Genomic DNA, 20,331 nt, shown 5'->3' on the forward strand with positions numbered 1-20,331 from the left:
TCCCGTTGTTAAAAATTGGTAAGCATTGTCTCCTTGGAATTAAGGAGACAGAGAAGAGGGTGGAAGCTTGTAACTCTGTGGTGCTTCACAGGGGTGCCAAGGTGAAAGTGTAGGTGTTCAGTCACTAACCTGGCACCAGGAATATGCCCCACACCTTGCTATCTCCCACTACAAGAGCAGAGAGCCTCCCCAAGAACTCCATAGACTTCTCCTCATAGGGCGTGAGCTGTTTAATAAGTTGGAGATGCCCCCTCCGTGGGCATTGGGCGCCAATTTGTCCTGCAACAAAATTAAGTAAATGAGGCATAAAGCAAAATATTACAGATACTGGAAATCAGAAATATAAACTGAAAATTCTGGAAGCAGTCAGCAAGTAAGGCAACATCTGTGGAGAGAGGAAGATAAAGTTAACATTTCAGTTCTATAACCCTTTGTCAGAACCAGAAGACAGGACAGATGAACAGCTTATAAGGAGGAACAGAGCCAGAGAAAAGGAGACATGAAAAAATGAATGGTCTGTGGTTAGGTGGAAGACAGGATATTATTAAATTACAGAAGTGATGACAATAAGAGATGATAATGAGTGAAATTAGAGAAATAAAAGATATATCTGAGACCCAGAGGCTGTGTGAATGGTTACAACAGAATAGCAGAGAGGGAGGGAAGCATGGAAAATCTGGCAAAGTGGAGAAGTCTCCTGAGGCCCTGGAGTAAATGAGAGGCAGGCTTGCAGCTGAGGAGTGTGTGCCAAGTTGCATGAGAGAGCTGAAATAAGATATGAGGGGGCATCAGCCTGTGAAAGTGGAGGAAGGGATTTTAACGTTGTGCATCTAAGTAATTGCCGTTAGGGGAGATGAGTAGCCATCGCGCAATATCCCAAATTACAGCTCCCCTTAACCACAGTGTGTTGTAAGGGGTTAGTTGTACAAGTGTTCCTTTTAGAGGGTGAAGGGCGTGCTAGCGCCTGGGATGACCAAGTATAGAAAAAGGACAGTGCCTGATGTTACCTGGCCTGCCTTGGTGAGGTCAAACTCTGCAGAGCAGCAGGTGAAAGAGTTGGCACACAGTGCCATGCCACCTCCCTCCAGATGGCACAAGTGACATTTCTGGCAGGTTTGTTGCCACGGACACTTAGCAGTCTGTGTCTTATAAATGTCGATTTCCTCAATTAGGGCTTGCAGGTCAAAGTCTGTGAAATTGTGGCATCTTCTTCTGTTCCTATATTTTCCTTGAAAAATGGTAGGAAAAGATTTATAAGGCATGCAGTGAAGTTAGCTGAGAGTCAAATGAGTGAACCAAGCACTGTTTCTTACTAACCTGCGTATCCCCCAGTCTGCTGCTGCAGTGTTCAGCCAGAACTGTCTTTTTAAAGGCTGCACTTTAATTTCCATGCAGTCCAGCAGATTGCATCTGTTTTACATGGGGTTTATACCAACGACTCCTCCAATGGATATGCAAATCAGCTGACCCAGGAGCCTCTCGAGAGCAGTGGTGAGAGCAAATCTTTTTCCATTAGCGTAGAAGCAGTGCGACTCACCGTGCAGAAATTCTAGGTTGGAAAGTTTTGGAAAGGGAGGAGGGAAAAATAAATAAATCGATAAATGAATAGACAAATTAAATACTTGCCTCTTTAGCAAGTTTTGTAAGGTTTTGCAAATAGTATTGCACATTTAATATCTGTGAGGACTGCATATTTCAGTACCAGTAAGGCTTGTAATATTTTTACTTCTTGTCGGTCATGTGTAAATTTACTGCATTACAGTGATGGGCAAACTCCTGTCACTTTTTGAACAGTAGCAGAACCAAGTCAACATCAGAAATTGCAATCCAGGTCTCAAGCTACCCATGAGTAACACCACAAGTTATCTACAATTTTATAAAAAATAATAGAACCTTTGATGAAGGAAAGCAGATTTTTTTTCTATTTTATGGTCTGCTGCATGACTATGGATTTTCATAACTGGAATCATCTGTATCTGCTACATAACTCTTTCATTTTTTTTTTGGACAATTATTTAGTGTTACAAGTGTATATAATTCCTGCTGTAACTTAAGTTGCCTGAAATAGGATAGCGTCATGAGGATAATGTAACGAGTTGGCATTTGTGTTCAAATTTTGTAATATAATTTTTGGATGGTGTCGTGCAACGTGGGAGTAAGATTTGTCCAGTGCACTATGGGTGGCAAAATTGTAAATATGTTCTTTATAAATGGCTTTATGATTTTATTCCACATAAAGCAGAGAGAAAATCTTCCCCATAGTGTCCAGAAATAGAAAATGTTAAGATTTATGTGAAATGTAATTGCTGGTTGAGACTGAAGGTGCTGCATATATTTATGCTTTTTACCTTCCCTTGGTCTTATATCTGCATTGTTATATGGGAGGAATGTCATTGCCATTGAGGTTTTCGTTAAAAGATTTTTCTGTGCAGACTGCAGATTGGTTTGTTAATTACATCTGTGTTACGATATTTGCATTTTGTACCATGTTTTTAGTAGTGACACAATTTTGTTGCTTTCTAGTTTGGATCACTGGTTTTCTTTTGTTGGGCTGCTCTTGTGTATAGGCAAATAAAATGGTGTAACATGTGTCTTAATGTTACAAGGTCTGTGATTTGTGCATGTATTATATTTGGGAAGTGGATATACATTTGGTTTTACAATACCCTCAGAGTCAAGAACGTCACTGTATCAGCCACCATACTCAAATTAAAAAGCAGGATCTCACAACATGATTCAGAACATATTAAAGAGGATTTTGTTGGTCAACTACTGAAGTCCACCTTTCCGAATGACTGACTATCCTCCATATTATTTATTTATTTTTCTCCCTGGTTTGAGGTTCTATAATGTCATGCACCTTTACCCTGCCAAGAAGGTGGACAGCATGTGTTCAAAATTATGAAGGGTTTCAATCGAATAAATCAGGAGAAACTGTTTTCATCAGCAGGAGGGTCAGTAACCAGAGGACGCAGATTTATGGTAATTGGCAAAAGAGCCAGAGGTGAGAGGAGGAGAATTTTTTTTACGCAAAGAGTTGTTATGATCTGGAATGCACTGCCTGAAAGGGTGGTGGAAGCAGAATCAGTAATCACATTCTAAAGGGAATTGGATATATACTTGAAAAGGAAAAATTTGCAGAGCTGTGGGGAAAGACCAGGGAAGCCGGACGAATTGGATAGCTCTTTCAAAGTCAAGTAGCCTGCAAGTGCCCACTATCTTGGCTCACACACAAAGAATGGCAACTTAATCAAGACACTGGAGGGTTTCTTGTAACCATGGAACTGTACACTGATGTAAGTTCCTACCTTCAAGAAAGGAAGGAAGTAAATGGGGAAAAAATGGAAAAGTAAATTACGAGGAACTTCCTTGGGGGCACTCCCAATCGGCCACCGTAAGTTTGGCGGAAAATTGGCGGAAACCCTGTTTACATGGTCTATCCAGAGTTTTTACTGTTCTTCCACTGATGTTATGGTAATCAATCAGGAGAACCCCCAAGGAAATTCCCAGCAAATATGTATTGCAATTGTGTTGTGATGTTTATGCAAAACTATTAGTTTTTGGATGAGATTGAGGAAATAATGAATACTACTTAGTATCATATAATGATTTTTAGTAAATCTAATTGAAAAGGACAACCCAAAGGTAAAATAAAGAAAGAAAGAATATACAAAATTAGTACCATGGTCAATTTTGTACCATCTATTTCCCCAGGAAGTATAATGATCAGTTGTAAAAGAACTGTTGTATTTTGAAGGAGTGTGATAAGCATATAATTTGATTATAGCACAACACATGGATGATCAGAGAAGCAGCAATTTAAATGTTTGCAATTATTAGCATTTTAATCCCCTTCAGTATTAGTGTGCATGAGAAACAAAGATTAAAACTAACAGCACATAAAAACAACATGGAATAACCAATCCATTGGAGGTGAGAGTTTAAGGGTTTTCATAGGTGGTCACATTTTAATGATGGGATTGAGTATTGAACCACTTTTGTTGGTTTTAATACATTTAATTTTCTTCCGCTCGAGACTGAATTGCTCCAACCAGCCATGATTTGCTCAGAATCTGGCTCTGAAATGGACATGAGCATCTGCTTAGAATCTTCAACATTGTATTCTATTTCTAACCAAATGTAGATGAAGTTTTTATGTTAAATCAAAACCGAACTCTAGGAGAAATGCAGAAACGCGAACAATGAGGACTTTGCCATTTAGGCAGCTTTCAGACAAACTATGGTTTTAAAAAAGAACTACAGAGAAAGAGAAAATCGGATGTATTTTATTGCTTAATGGGGACTTGTTTTTTAAAACAGTTTATTATTTAAAGGGAAAAGAAGAAAACTCCAAAAATCTTTCTGGTGAATTTTGTGTTTATAAAGATGAGGAATATATGTCAAAAGGAAAATCCGAGAAAGATCAAGGGTCAGACAATGGGTCTACACCAGAAATGTTAACCTGACGAACCTGCTGTATTTCCAACATCGTCTGTTCTTGTTTCGGATTTCTATCATTTGCAGTTTTCCGCTTTTTTTAGTGGACGTAGATGCTGAAATATTAAACACTTTCCCGTTATATGCTGCTGAAGAATGACCAGATTTCACCACTGCGAAATTTTCCATTCCACACAGCAGCCACCTTGTGGGATCTCGGAGTGATATTGCCAATTGTAAACAATTTTACAACACCAAGTTATAGTCCAGCAATTTTATTTTAAATTCACAAGCTTTCGGAGGCTACCTCCTTCCTCAGGTGAACGATGCGGAAATGAAGTCCTCGAAATGAAGTCGCATTTATAATTCACAGAACAATGCTGGTGATAACAGACAGTTTTTTCAACTGCCCGTTGCCAAGGCAATCAGTGTGCAGACAGACAGGTGTTACCTGCCAGGTCTCAGAATATACAAATCACCAAAAAAAACAACAAACAAAAAAAAAAACAGAGATAGAGAGGTAGAAACATAGAAAAGACAGCAACTGACCCGTTATATTGCCAACGTAGTGTCAATTTCATGTCCACTTGGAACTGAGTAAAAATCATCTCAATGCATTTCATATATACCACAGCTAACAAATAGAGGAAGCTTTCATCATCATTCTGAGCTGGACTGGAATCAAGACCTCAGAGATAAAAATATACTCTACTGCACCAACTAATTTCTCCAAAACCAAATGTTTGTTTAAAATATAACTTTTAAAGTTTGTTCTGAGTATTTTATAGTGTGTGTTCTGAGTATTTTATAGTGTTACAGATTCTTTATCTTGGCATCAATCATCATTAGTATAACTGGAGTCGGTAATCTGGTAGTGTGACATGATGAACACCTGGCTCATAACCTGATAATCCTGATAATCATGAGGTTAAAATTTACAGGCTGTGATTTATTTTGTTCATGTTTGGTATTTACACTCCGAGAATCATTTTACAACATTGCTGTGTTCCACCTCAAGTGATTCCACAAAAAATATGTCAGTTAGCAAATCATACAGCTAACTGACATATTTTACAACTTTTACAAAGAAATGTAAAGCATAGCCCAAACCTCTGCTCATTGCTGATGGAAGCAAAGAATAACAACAACAGGAACATCAAAAACTTGCAATTACATAGCACCTTTGACATAGTAAAACGTCCTAAGGTGTTTCACAGGAGTGATTATCAAACAAAATTTGATACCAAGCCACATAAGGAGATATTAGGACAGGTGACAAAAAGCTTGATCAAAAAGGTAGGTTTTAAGGGGCATCTTAAAGGAGGAGAAAGAGGGAGAGAGGCAGAGAGGTTCAGAGAGACAATTCCAGAGCTTAGGGCCTAGGCAGTTGAAAGCACGGCCACCAATGGTGGAGCGACTAAAATCGGGGATGCACAAGAGGCAAGAATTGGAGGAGTGCAGAGAGCTCGGAGGGTTGTAAAATAAAGATGCAGAAGGTGAGATCCAGAAACAAAGAAACCATCCATTCACCCATCACCACTGTGTGATTTTAAAATTCTTGTCCTTGTTTTAAAATCCCTCCATGATCTCACCCCTCTCTATCTCTGTGACCTCCTCCAGCCCTGCAACCCTCCGAGATCCTCCAATTCTTGCCTCTTGCGCATCCCCGATTTTAATCGCTCCACCATTGGCGGCTGTGCTTTTGACTGCCTAAGCCCTAAGTTCTGGAATTCCCTCCCTAAACCTCTCCATCTCACTACCTCTCTCTTCTCCTTTAAGATACTCCTTAAAACCTATCTCTTTGACCAAGCTTTTGGTCACCTGTCCTAATATCTTCTTATGTGGCTCAGTATCAAATGTTGTTTGATAATCGCTCCTCTGAAGCGCCTCGGGACATTTTACTATGTTAAAGGTGCTATATAAATTCAAGTTGTTGTTGTTGTTGAGTGAGGAAAAGTGATGTGGCTAGGGAAAAAAGGACACAAGTAAGAGGAAAGGGAGAAAAGAGGAAAAGATGCATAAGGAGAGAGGAAACATAGAAAAATTTAAATTTGGAGAAGAGGAAGCAATATACTTTTTAATAATCTGCATCTTTTCTCTTGGACTGCTGAAGGATTTCTTCTTATGAGAACACAGATTCTGAATCTTTAAAACAGATGGTGAGTGAATATAAAGCACTGCAGCAACTCGCCAAGGCTTCTTCGACAGCACCTCCCAAACCCGCGACCTCTACCACCTAGAAGGACAAGAGCAGCAGGCACATGGGAACAACACCACCTGCACGTTCCCCTCCAAGTCACACACCATCCCGACTTGGAAATATATCGCCGTTCCTTCATCGTCGCTGGGTCAAAATCCTGGAACTCCCTTCCTAACAGCACTGTGGGAGAACCGTCACCACACGGACTGCAGCGGTTCAAGAAGGCGGCTCACCACCACCTTCTCGAGGGCAATTAGGGATGGGCAATAAATGCTGGCCTCGCCAGCGACGCCCACATCCCGTGAATGAATAAAAAAAAACATCCACACTTGGAGTGAGATGTGAAGTGGCACCTCACATGTACACTGCCAGCCAGGGTCACTTGATATCATTCCTAGGAACACAGGGCCGCATGAAATGAAAAAAGTCCATTCAGCCCTCTCCCTTTCCAACGAACCATGTCCAATCTAATAACCCGGCAAGGACTCCATCTATCTATAATACTTCAACCAACTTATCCCTCAAAATATCTCTCAGGCCTTTATCACACCATCCACTACATAACTAAAGAAATGTCTTTGGATCACTCTAGGCGCTTTCAACCTCTTCTAATACTAATTTTAATTACCATCAGGATCAGGAATCCTGGTTGATTTCCCAAGTCCAGGAATGCTGAGGCTATGTATAGTGGTCCTATTACCACCCCAGTTGAAAAAGGCTAATAAGGTACATATCAGAGGCTGAACCTGGGACTTTATTGTTCAATATGGCTCGGATACCACACCATCTAGTGCATTTAACTACTGAGCCCTTGGAAGAAACATAACTGCCCGTATTGTGTGAATCCCAACGCAAAGAGTAACTTGTTTGAATTTCCAGGCATTAGGTCCAATTCTGATCCAGGCCACTAGGTGGGGCACTGTCCAGCAGTTGAACCTCAGGTTCAAAGAGAATCTAACTGGACAATGGCCATGCTGAGGATTTGTGTTTCACATTCACTGATGAGAGAATACCAATTAACACCTGAAGGAAGAAATGTGGCAGCAAAAGACAGATATGATGGACCAAATTTTGAATGTGATTTATGATAGACTGATAGCTCAGCTTTAAAAAATTAAATACTAGCTCCCCTGATGGCTTAGTGGGGTTATGCACTATTCTGTGTGCTATTGAGTCACAAAGTTTTGGAAGGACCCAGGTTTCCTCAGCCAAAACAGTATAGGGGGGCGGCGGGGGGGGGGGGGGCGGTGGTGGTGGTTGGGTGGTAGGGTTTTTGGTGGGGGAGGGGGTACAGTTGACCATAACACCCCGGGCTAAAAAGAGAAAACAGTAACCGGATCTCTCATTTCTGATTGCATTCCATTGATCTGTGCTGGAAAGTCTGCTTGCATGGGCAGTATTTAGATTGCTTTAATGCCCTCATGGTGCAATAACCTATTTATGCTCACATATGAAGAATCCCCACATGAGTATGGTGCTGGGGAAAGCCAGCACCTGTATAACCATACACCAGGCTGATTTGCCATTTCGGGAGCAAAGCTGGAAAAAAAATGAGGGGGTTATACAGAGTTGATTATCTCTGATAGTTTCTGCTGTTGCATTAAACTCTTGTCATGTATTTATTAGCCACAGTAATGAGTGCACTTTGTAAGTATTGCCATTGACAATCAGTAAGAACACAAAAGGGTAGTAAAAATGCTTCTCGCCATCAGCGTTGACTGATGCTCCCATTTACATTCTAAAACAGCTTTGAATGAAAATGAACACTGCCAAAATGACCTCACTCTGCTGACACTTAATTGTACAGAGAAAATACTTGAGTGTACTTTCACTTAGAAAATATTATATATATGGGGTATAAAGCACTAATAATGGGAATTGGCAATCAGAAGGTCAATTGAAAAATGAGACTGCAGGTCAGATCCTCCACTTGTTCAGCTATTTTTAATTCCTTTGTACAGTACAGGCAGGATCAATTATTACCATTAGAGTTTTAACCATTGTTTCAGTCACTGCCTTGTTTTTCAGATTCTTTGAGCTTCCAGAAGCAACTGGGAGTTAAATTGGTTAACCACTGAAAACGAGTGCTGGGATCGCGGTGCTCGATTAACCCGTGCCTGTTGGTTGTGATGCAGGCAGCATGTAACATTCATACTGCCTAATCATTTAAATGGTTGCTGCTTGCAGCCAGCACTACCTGCGCTGTTGATTTTGCTGCACGCACCAGCAGTGGGCCCCAATATCGGCAGTGGCTAGCACTACTTAAAGGCTGTAAACAATTTTACAACACCAAGTTATAGTCCAACGATTTTATTTTTAATCCCACAAGCTTTCGGGGGCTTTCCCCTTCCTCAGGCAGTGTGGAAAAGACAATTTCGAATCCTTTGCATTTTAAGATCACAGAACAAAGCCTGGTGATTACTGCCCGTTGCCAAGGCAATCACAGTGAGCAGAAAGAAAGGTGTCATCCAAAAGGCCACTGAATATACAACCCCCCAAAAAAAAGAGAGAGAGAGAGATAAGGAAGACAGTCAATGACCCGTTATATTAAAAACAGATAACATTTGTTCGTTGGTGGGGTTACGTGTAGTGTGACATGAACCCAAGATCCCGGTTGAGGCCGTCCTCATGGGTGCGGAACTTGGCTATTAATTTCTGCTCGACGATTTTGCGTTGTCGTGTGTCTCGAAGGCCGCCTTGGAGTACGCTTACCCGAAGGTACTTAAAGGCAGCCTGGACCTCTTAAAGGGGAGGTGCACCCTGGCTGCAGGAAGTGCTGGAATTTGTATGGCAACTAATTCTGTGCTGCAGGATAGTGAGGACTTGCTGCTCCTGCGAGAGAGCGTGCACCAAGGGTCTTGGACGGTGCACTAGAGGCCTTGGTGGAGGAGATGGGGGCATGGAGGTGCATCCTATGTCCGCGGTTGGGGGGGGGGGGGAGGGCGGTGCAGGAGGCCCTCCAAACATATGCTGAAGGGGCAGTGGGAGGAAGTCGTACATTAGGTGAATGCCAGGAGCATCACACAGTGCACATGGATGCAGTGCAGGAAGAAGTTCAATGATTTGTACACAAGTGGTCAAGGTGAGTGAGTTCAACTGTCTAGTGGCATCTCCTACCAACGGCACCACTAGCCTCATCCACTACTCCATGCACTACACCCCCCGTCACCCACCTACTAACAAACTCTTGCAATCAGTATGCAACTCTTCAAAACACACGCTTCCTCTCACCCTCACATATTACCACACTTGCAAGCCGCCTACCCACAACTCACAGATCACACACATTGGCAACTATTCAATCATGACAGCCACATCACCCAAACATCTCGCAGGACACACACTGACACACTTCCCTCTTTTTTGCAGGAGAAGGTGGTGCACAACAGCAGGAAAGAACTGGGGGAGCACAGGCACGCCTACACGTCCTCAGCCCCTTGGAGGAGACAGTGGTGTCTATCATCGGACAGGCCGTCAGTGCGGCCGCGGCCACCGGCAGTGCTGGAAGTATCGATGATGAGGGTCTCTGCATACCTAATCCTCCTTCTTGTTTCCCACTTTTCCCTCAGCCCACAATCTTTTATGACTCAGTTGCTGCAGATAGTATGAGCACGCACGTCTTACTTTCTCCTCTCCCCTCACCACAACTCAACCAGTGTCCCTTTGCCATTTCAGATACTCAAGAGCTGGAACCGGCACCGTCAGAGGAGGCAGAGGAAGACAACAGTGATGATGAAGACAAACCGTCACTCGATCTTATACTCGCAGCCACCAGCTCAGAGGTTGACATTGCGCGTAGTTTAGAGGCTAGGTTAGAGGAGGGATCTGCATGTGGTGAGACACCAGACACAAATGTGCAGCAGCCAGGGCAGGGGGAACAGATACTGTAGGTGCCAGTTCGCTGGAGGGCGAGGCCACACACTAGTTCTGCTGCAAAGGAGTCAGATGATGACTTCGATGGGCCAGGCTGCAGAAGTAGGCTGATGGGCGTACACAACCAAATGCTTGGTGCATTGGAAAGTCTGCCAAAAAGCCTGCGCACAATGTCAAGGGGCATGGAGGAGTCCAGCTCCAACTTGGCATAGGGCTTTGCACAGAGCTTGGAGCCCATCCTTTCCTACATGGAACGGGTGGTCACCTCCATCAGCATACCTGTGGAACCCACCATGATGCAGTGTCTGATGGCCTATGTCCTATGTCACAGCTTCCGTTGCAGCACAAACATCTGCTATCCAAGGTCAGACTGCTGCTTTGGAAGCTCAGACTGCTGCCACTGTGGCTCTGGGTTCCACTGTGGAATGGAGCTTCCAGGGTTCCATAGTAGTCCAGCAATCTGTTCTCCAGCAGATCACCAGGATTGCTGAGGCGCTGCCCCGGGAGTGTGGCAGTGGCGCCATGGAAGACGAACCTGCTATCCTCTCTAAGGATGACAGCATTCCTACTCCAACCCCTGTCACTCTGCCAGTGCCCTTGCTGTTGTCTGTCAGCCAGCCAGGCCAGACTGCTGCAGCCCAGCCCAAGATGGTGCAGTCTGAAGCTGGGCCCAGCTTTCCTAGTGCTCCAGCCACTGGGGATGCACCTCGTTGGGGCACTAGGAAAGGTAAAGGCAGACGAACAACAGGCACTAAAGGAATGCACAAGGGTGAGTCGTATCAGTTTGTTTGAATCATTTGATGTGTAAGTCTATAAATGTGGTTATGAATTTGTATTTGTGTTGGTTTTCAGTTCTGTGATGAGCTGAGGGAGGAAGCAATGTGTAATCCTAAGGAGGACAATTTGATGGTCATGTGGGAGAGGAAAAGTGAGGAGCGTGGGACTGTTGGTGAATGGGGAGGGGTATCGCTCATTAATCATCTGATCACGCAGAGCCCTAGAAGACAGGGTCTGACTACCTTGTTGCCTCCCTGCCTCTTCCTCCACTTCCTCCTCCTCCACTTCCTCCCCCGTCTCTTCCTTCTCCTCCTCCTCCGCCTCTTCCTCTGCCTCTTCCTCAGGTCCTCGCTGGATAGGCAATGGCAAGGCCTGACCCATCATAATGGCCAGGTTGTGCAGCATGCAGCGTACAACAACAAATCTTGATACCCGCTCAGCTGTGTACTGCAGGGCTCCTCCAGAGCGGTCCAGGCAATGGAAGCACTGCTTGAGGAATCCGATGATATGCTCTGTGATGTTTCGTGTGGCAACATGGCTCTCATTGTATACCTGCTGTGTACGTGTGCATGCGCTCCAGACCAGAATCATGAGCCACTTCATGAGGGATAACCCTTGTCACCCAATGGCCAGCCTTTGACTTGCCATGCTGGTTGAAATATAGGTGGCACGTTGGACTGCCGCAGAATGAAGGAATCATGACTGCCGCCAGGATAACGGGCATTGACCTGCATGATGCAGCTGCACATTGAGGGAGTGGAATCCCTTTCATGAACATAGCCATTGGATGCACTGGTTGTTGCTAAAGTTGAGGTAAGAGAATTGGTTCCTGAAGGCCCTCGTTGGATATGGCCTCCTGCTGAATGCTCTGTGCCTCCTCCTCCCTCTTCTAGCAGCTTGTCCTGCTCTGTGTGCCCTCTCTGCACGCTCCCAGTCATGTTAATTCCCAGAAGAAGCCTTAGCAGGCCAACCATGTCTGGAAGCAACCTCGTTCAGCACACTATTTTAAATGCCACTAACAATACTGCAATACCACCCAGGTCACTCTCTATATAATATTGCAACTTTCTCCAAGTATAGGAAACTTCCACAAACATCCACAATTGTACCAGCAGCCAGAATAACTAATCCAGCAACTTACCTGTAACTCCTGCATGCTCCCTTTAAATAGCACTGGTTGGGGGGGGGGGGTCCTTCATGCCCTTTAACTCCTGTTCAGCTGTGCGAGGTTAGGACAATGCGTTGGCTGGAGTGGGGAGTTTGAAAACGACACTGGCTGCTTCAAATCAGCGCTGGACACTGACTTACGTCATAATCTCCCTACTCTTCAAGTTTCCAAAGTTAGTTAGGTGCGTGCACACCCATCTTTACCAAGATGGCGTCCTGCGCACGTCACGCTGGATCTCAGATGCCATTTTCGGGGCTTGGGTGAATGCGTAGCGCCTACAAAACAAACGCTATGCGGCCCAATTTAGCCCCCACTGTCTTGGCCCAAGCAAGTACAGAGACTGTTCATTGTTATTTCGAAATCGAAAGGAGTTGTTGGTTAACAACAGCTGAAGCATCTTTTAAGTAACCTCAAATTTAATGTCTGCAGTTGAATTTTAAAGCTAATAAAAGTTATGTATTTTCAATACTGAGCATTGAATTGTATGTAAAACATTACATATTAAATGAAAACTAATTTAAGAAAAATCAGTACATTTTGTAATGTTTTGAAATTTTGGACATATCATGGAAGATCCAAGTGAAGCAAAATTGTAGACCAATTGTTACAAATTTCAGGTCAGCTCTTGATATTCTTTAGGGTGCAATGTCATTGGTTTCTCCCATAAGCAGATCCATATCCGTTGCAGTCAGTTCAACTTTACTGTCCAATATCTAGTTATACAATTGCATGACCCAGGACTGTAACAACAAAAGCCCCATCATGTTATATGAACTGAATGCTATAATCTCACATCTACAAACATGTGCATATCTTAAGGGAGAAAAGAAAGACTTTCATTTATATAGCACCTTTCATGACCTCAGGACGTCCCAAACTGCTTTACTGCCAGTGAAGTACTTTTGATGTGTAGTCACTGTTATGATGTAGAAAACACGGCAGCCAATTTACACAGCAAGGTCCCACAAACAGCAATGTGATAATGAGCAGATAATCAGTTTTAATGATGTTGGTTGAGGGATAAATATTAACCAGGACAATGTGCTGTGGGATCTTTTACATCCACCTGAGAGAGCAGATTGTGCCTCGGTTTAATGTCTCATCTGAAAGATGGTGCCTCCAACACTGCAGTACTCCCTCAGTACTGCACTAGATCGTCAGCCTAGATTATGTGCTCAAGTCTTTGGAGTGTGTCTGAAACCCACAAGCTTCTGACTCAGAGGCGAAAGTGCTACCAATTGCGTCATGGCTGACACAGGCTTGCTTCCTTTCTGTCTCCCTTAGTAGCCTTTCTGGAACTGACCCAAAACATGTGTTCACGTGTCCTCTTTGTCTGCTTGTCGTTTGAGGTGATGGTGGTGAGGGCACAGAAGAGGGGTTTATGGATAAAAGAAACGAGGCATTTATCACATGTTTGCAGGTATGCCACTTTTGAAAGGAAACGGATATAGTAAGGGGACTTATGGTGGCCAAATTCTCTCTGAGAGCATTTGTAATTAATAAGGTTCACATTTCATAGCCCAGGCCTTTTTGTAAACTCTTGCTGATAGAGATTGGAAGTCACCCAAAAATTGTGTGATAAGGACTTTGGTTCAGAGTTAGATCAAGTGTCAGGAAAGGCTATTTCTGGTGTAGCACATTTGTGTACATTGGGTATTTGCCTCAAACTAATATGGCTGAAGGTTGTGTAGAGGGTGTATAAAATTGTACAGAGATTATTTCACGTAGTGGTTAGGGCTTTTGATGCATACTGAAGATGTGCTTCAATTGGGGAGTCTCTTGCATGTATTCGTGGATTGTCAAAAGGCCTGATCTTTTGGACATGTAGAATATTGGAGAACTTGATTAGTGTCAGGATATCAGGTGTCATTTGGGTGATTTAGAGATTTTGGGAGTATACCAACAAACCAAACTCATTTTCAAACAGTTAATTTTTTTTGTTTGCCACATGCTTGATAACCATTAAATAATGACTGGATAAATAGCCATTTAAAACTCACTTGTTGCCTTCAGTGATAGTTGTATTCAACTTGAAAAAAAGATTCCAGTGGAAGACCAGGGGAAATTTCACTTACCAGTTGCTGGTTGATAAATGTGGATAGTAACCATTTACTGAATAACTCGTTCTGTACATTATATTGTGAGCTGGTTAATGTTTGCATTTCAGGCAATATTCATATCTTCATGCAATTTTGTACTTCAATATTTAGCACACATTTTAAAAATCAATAAGACTTTGCACTAAAATAACTCTGGTGATGCTTGGCACACTGCAGTTTTCTTCACTATATGGTCCTTGCCTTCTCTGCAGAGTCTTAGCACTCAGCTTTTGCCGAAACACTTTACCAATAGAATGTAACTTTTTTGGTGTCGGGCTTATAATGCCATTTTTTTGTCTGATTGTCACTGGAAACAAACTCAAATTGTGTCCTATAAATCTTCAATGATTCTTTCCTTGATGTTGTCCATTGAAGCTACTAATGGTATTCATGATTTATTTACCTCAAAGTCCAAATTTTCTGCAAATATGTCTGTGCACAATCCCAGTGTTAACTGTTAGTTGTTGTATTTATTTTAAAACAAAGAAAGACTTGCATTTATATCGCACCTTGCACAACCTCAGGACACCCTGAAGCACTTTACAGCCATTGAAGTACTTTTGAAGTATAGTCACTGTTGTAATGTAGGGAATGTAGCAGACAATTTGGATACAGCAAGGTCCCACAATGCAATGTGATAATTACCAGTTAATCTGTTTTTTTAGTGATGATGGTTGAGGAATAAATCTTGGCCAGGACACCAGGAAGAGCCACCCTGCTCTTCTTCAAAATCGTGCCATGGGATCTTTTACATCCACATTAAAGAGAAGCCGGGGCCTTAGTTTAATGTCTCATCCAACAGATAGCGCTTCTGATAGTGCAGCACTCCCTCAGTATCACACTGAAGTATCAGCCCAGATTTTATGCTCAAGACTCATGGAGTGGGATTTGAACCAACCCACAACCTTCTGACTCAGAGGTGAGAGAGCTACCAGTGAGCCACAGCTGACACTTATACTGCAGAAACCCTACCATTATTTCCAGTTGCCATGCAAGAAATTTGGGGAGGCTGGATGGACAGCTTACTCCTAAATTTATTTGGAGCTACCAAGTTTCTTCAGTCTTATATATTATGGCTATATACAATTTTCAGAATTGTAGGGGACCTGCAACCCAAGATTTACACTTTGCCTTGGGCATGAGAAAAGGTAAAGATTGCCTCGACCACTGTGCACAATGTACCTTGTTTTTGAAGGAAAAGAGGAATGCAAAGTTAGGTTTTCATCCTCACCCTTTAGCTTTCTCCATGTTACATGCAATGCCCCAACCTGTGAGCAGACAACCTCTACCAATACTACTGTTACTAGCTGCTAGTTGATGAGCAAGACTGTCCTGGGGTCCCTCTACTTTTCTTTCATTGGCTGAATTCTGCTTGGTACCTCTCCCAGACAGCAGAGCTGAAATCACTATGTAGGGAATTGGAACAGCAAGTCCCTGTCCTACTATTTCATGGCACAGCACATTGGAGCACAAGTTAATTGTGCCTCCATGCCAACCTCAATACCATCTGTAATCTTTTATATGGTGCTCTGCAGTTGTCGTGCTACTCCAAAAACACTGAGCTATCTGTACACAAGTCAGAGCCTTTATTATCTATACAGTGTTCAAAAGGAAATATGACAGGTGCATTCATCAACTGAGCCATAATTCACCTTTTTCCACAAAACAAAATTATTTAGAGTTTGATACGTATTTTGTCTTAAACTAAAAGGATATAAATGCTGCTTTGGTATGGAAATAATTAATAGAGGATGCATTTGTGCTTATTTGGTTAACATGGTTATGCTTATGAGTTTGTAATTCTTGCCTCTTGTGCATCCCCGATTTTAATCGCTCCACCATTGGCCATCATGCCTTCAGTTGCCTAGACCCCAAGCTCTGGAATTCCCTCCCTTAACCTCTCCACCTTTCTACCTCTTTGTTCTCCTTTAAGACTCTCCTTAAAACCTGCCTCTTTGACCAAGCTTTTGGTCACCTGGCCTAATATCTCCTTATATGGCTGGGTGTCAAATTTTGTTTGATAATCCTTTCTGTGAAGCGCCTTGGGACGTTTTATTACGTTAAAGGCGCTATATAAATGCAAGTTATTGTTGTTGTAATTGACAAAATGTGGTCATAATTTCTCTCCATGGACTGTAATTAACTGAATTTAATCTTGGATCCGCTCCATAGTTTATATTACGCGGACAAACGTGGCAACGGTTATGTAACACTAACATGTATTGTAATAATATCCAATAAATAGGTTGATTAAATGTCACAGATTTCGCAGTTCTGGGACAGTCTCCCTTTAATTTGTTAAAGGCATTGCAGGATTCTGGGTGCAGTTGCATACCGTATGTTCTCTGAGTGACGTCAGTATATGAAAAACTGCAAGGTAAGAAGTGTTTAGCACTTTGTTCAAAACTACATGATTGCATTGTTTTCTGTGCATGCATAATTTTGTTAATGAGGCGCGTAGATTACTCGCTTTCTTGGAGGACGTTGCAGAAGAGTGTTTGGGCGACAGAGCCCAGTCATTAAGTGATTTATTATTCTTTCATACGTTTGTGTCTTGGAATAGATCTGCAGGCCTGCAGTGTGCATGCCAGGAGTTGCGGCATTGCCAAAAAGAGCTGCCTCCAGAGTTTGTGATCAGTGGGAGACTCCTTTATTATGCAATGTGAATGTTTTAGTATTGTACGTCTGCATTGTGCACAGCCAGGGGACGTCAGGGTCTGTGTCTCGTAATAGCATAATCAGTGCTGGAGGGGAGGGGAGGGGGGGATGTCTAATGAAGTATTCGATGCATTAATGCAACGTACCACTTGGATGTTTATATTCGATTAGTCAAAGGGCGTTGTACGCTGAATATACCGTGCTCATTTTAAACTTAGTTAACCCTTGATAAACTTGTGCCGAAAATGTAACCCTTCCAACAATGCACATTGCGGCTCGGTCGTGTGGAGACAGGCGAAATGGTCTGCTCCAATATTTCAGCTGGGGAGAAAGAATACTCCAGGGAGCTTTCATTCTACTTGCAGCAGATTCCAATCCCCTTCAGTTACTATCAGGTATCACAGTGTGCAGGTAACTGGTGCACTGCAATCGTGCGGGGCGGGCTCAACTGTTTAAACTCGTGAAAAGTGCAACTCAAACTCTTTAAAAACAAGCCCAACATTGTGTAGAGTGCATGATGCTGCTAACCCTTTAGCAGCTCAGCAAGTGTTTCTCCACAGATGCTGTCTGACCTACTGAGTGTTTCCAGCATTTTCTGTTTTTATTTCAGTAACTTTGCTTGATGACCTTGGATGACTGAGTGCTGCGAGTTTCGGGGTGCAATGTGTTGGTGGGGGGAAAAAACTGTGCAATAGTAAAGCCCGTTCGTGGATTGTTTCGCATGATCGTTTATTGAAAACTGTTGAGCTTTTTATCGTGGATTGTGCGTTCTACGAATGCCGATCCAATGGTAAGATTTAGAAAGCTGTTTTTTCCAGAACAAAAATAATGCATCACATGAACATGCAAATCCTAGTTACAGTTGTACTATTTTTTTCAAAGTAACTAATTTACACTTTCGGGGTTTCCTCTATGAAAAATTGTATTCGGTTAATAACACAAACAAAACGACGATTGGTAACGCAGAGTTAAATTAAAGCAACATTCTCTCCCGTTTAAGGTTTTTTTTCCTTCCAAATCTAAATTTGGTTTCTGAAGTTGTTATACTTAGAACGCAGCACACGCTACAGAGTTTGAGGCAGAACTAAACTTTATCTAAAGTGGTTAGAGAATTCACTAGATGAAAAGTGAAGATTGTTTGAACTGCAGAACGTTTGACCTGAGATTGCTCAACTTGATAGGTTTGTCATCGTGGTTCAAAGGTTGTTGTAGATATTTATTTTTGATTAAGTCCAAAAATATTAATTTTTGATGTGAAGGTTTGTGCAACTTCTTGAAATTGAATTGTTAGTGTCAAGTTCTGTGAGCAGGGACCTGCATTATTCAGGTCCATTTTGTTACATCATAGAACAGATCCTGTCCTGCATGGACCCCCTTCCCTGGCTACCAGACTTTGTTCCTGAAATTGTCTTTTTCTGTTTATCCTGGAAAAATAATAAACCCTATGTCCAACTGCTTAAAGTTGAACTGGGGTAAGTTGTACATGGAGTAGTCATGTTGCTTCCTGACCAATCCCACCCTGCCCATTTATGGTGTCACTGCTGCTTCCCAAAAGAACATAAGAACCAAAGAAGTCGGAGTAGGCCATATGGGCCCTCGAGCCTGCTCTGCCATTCAATAAGATCATGGCTGATCTATGTCAATTCAACTTTCCTGCCCTATCTCCGTATCCCTTGATTCCCTTAGTGCCCAAATATCTTTTGATATTAGTCCTGAATATACTCAACGACTGAGCATCCACAGCCCTCTGGGGTAGAGGATTCCAAAGATTCACAACACTCTTGAGTGAAGAAATTTCTCCTCATCTCAGTCTGAAATGGCTGTATCCTTATCTTGAGACTATGACCTCTCCAGCCAGGGGAAACAGCCTCTCAGCATCTACCCTGTCAAGCCCTCCAAGAATTTTATACATTTCAATGAAAGGAAAGAACTTTGAATTGGTAGGCCACAGTGTGAAACTTGGGCTGGTAGAAAGATAATGGGGGTTGTGGGGGGAATATCCTGCATCACTCAAACATTGCGAAGTGGGGGTAGGGGGGGAATCATAGAGAAAGACTAAACCTGGTACCGATAGCTTCCATACACAAAATTATCTATGGGATGATTGTCCTTCCAAGCTTACTGTTTCGTAAAGGATATACAAAGGATTTTTTTTTACTTAAAAGTGAATGAACTGAGCATCTTTTTTGTTACTTTACTACTTAAATTAGATTATGCAAAATTAAATGGAAATAATCTGACGTGTTGGTATTGCCGGTTTCATACCGGAATATTTTTGAGCTGTCTTAGGAAGGCGGTGGTGCTAAGTGACCTTAATATCAGAGACAGCAAAGATAGTCACACTGAAAAGAATTACTTGTAGCAGCTCATTAATACCAAATTAAAGTAAATGGTAGCTGCATACTGCTAGTTAAAGCTGTTTTAAGGTTGAAGAGAGAGAATAGCGCACAGTACTGAAACGTTCTTTGAAAGCATTTTTATTTAAATCTATAAAACAGTCATCTCGAGTTTCTTGCTTGTAATTTAATAAGCTTGGCATTGAACCCAAAGTCAAATTCAGCTCTCCAAGACCAAAGGTCGCATCTTGATAGGAACGGCTAATTTTATTTAACACTCAGTTACGGTAGCATAGTGGTTAGGTTACTGAACTAATAATCCAGAGGCCTGGACTAATATTCTGGAGTCATGAGTTCAAATCCCGTCATGGCAGCTGGGGAATTTAAATTCAATTAATTAAATAAAATCTGGAATAAAAAATACTAGTATCAGTAATGGTGGCCATGAAGCTACTGGATTGATGTAAAAACCCATCTGGTTCACTAATGCCCTTTATGGAAGGAAACCTGCCATCCTTACCCGGTCTGGCCTATATGTGACTCCAGACCCACAGCAATGTGGTTGATTCTTAATCGCCCTCTAAAATGGCCTAGCAAGTTCAAAAAGGCAGCTCACCACCATCTTCTCAAGGGCAATTAGGGGATGGGCAATAAATGCTGGCCTTGCCAACGACGCCCACATCCCATGAACAAATAATTTTTAAAAACTCATTTGGGGGTTGAAACTGGAAATTTTTTTCGTGATTTCTATTTCTAAGCAAATATTTTCTGTTTCTCAAACAC

General features: G+C 42.3%; 1 protein-coding gene across 1 annotated transcript in view; it reads left to right on the forward strand.

The window, feature by feature from the left end:
• The first annotated feature begins 16,916 nt into the window (after positions 1 to 16,916).
• The window catches only part of LOC137324497 (transcriptional-regulating factor 1-like), a 217,217-nt gene continuing 213,802 nt past the window's right edge, over positions 16,917 to 20,331 (forward strand). Inside the window, exon 1 of the mRNA XM_067988840.1 lies at positions 16,917 to 16,931. The gene's annotated coding sequence lies outside the window, so the exon portion shown is untranslated. The remainder of the gene's footprint in view (positions 16,932 to 20,331) is intronic.

Source organism: Heptranchias perlo, chromosome 8 (genome assembly GCF_035084215.1).
Source record: "Heptranchias perlo isolate sHepPer1 chromosome 8, sHepPer1.hap1, whole genome shotgun sequence".
Classification (NCBI taxonomy): Eukaryota; Metazoa; Chordata; class Chondrichthyes; order Hexanchiformes; family Hexanchidae; genus Heptranchias; species Heptranchias perlo.